This window comes from Sceloporus occidentalis, unplaced genomic scaffold, assembly GCF_023333645.1.
Source record: "Sceloporus occidentalis isolate IW3139 unplaced genomic scaffold, rSceOcc1.0.p SCAF_5, whole genome shotgun sequence".
NCBI classification, from domain to species: Eukaryota; Metazoa; Chordata; class Lepidosauria; order Squamata; family Phrynosomatidae; genus Sceloporus; species Sceloporus occidentalis.
Window position 1 is genome coordinate 75,148,352 of NW_028316985.1, and position 681 is coordinate 75,149,032.

The window sequence follows — 681 nt, forward strand, 5'->3', positions numbered from 1 at the left end:
CTGGAGATGGTGCAGCCACACAGCCAAAGGAGGAGGAGGAGGAGGAAGAGGTTGCTTCGGGACAAGGAGGCGGGGGCTCCTGGGAGGCGACGCTGCTGCTGCCGCCTTCCTCCTCCTCCTCCTCCTCTTGGGCTGAAGGCGGCTGCAGAGGAAGGGCGGGATCCGGAGGAGGAGGAAGGACAGGATGAGGAAGATGCTGCAGCTTCATTCAGCCTGGCTGCAGCGCTGCAGCTTGCATAAAAAGGCCACCAGCATAAAAAGGAGGAAGATAGATGATGACCACATTTTTTACTATTTTCTACTATCATCATCATCATCATCATCATCATCATCATCATCATCCAGTCTGGTTGCAACGCCACACCAGCACAACAACAACAGCAACAAAACATTAATAACAATGTTGGTGATGGTGATGATGATATTGCAGCTTTACTCAGTCTGGTTGCAACACAACAGCTTGTGTGCAAATTCACAACACAACAACATTAATAAGAATGGTGATGGTGATGATGATGATGTCAAAGCTTTCAGTCTGGTTGCAACGCTACAGCTTGTGTGGAAATGAATAACATAACAACATTAATAACAGTAGTGATGATAATGATGATATAGCTTAACTCAGTCTGGTTGCGACCCTACAACAATAATGAGAGTACTAGTGATGCAGGTGCCCAGCTG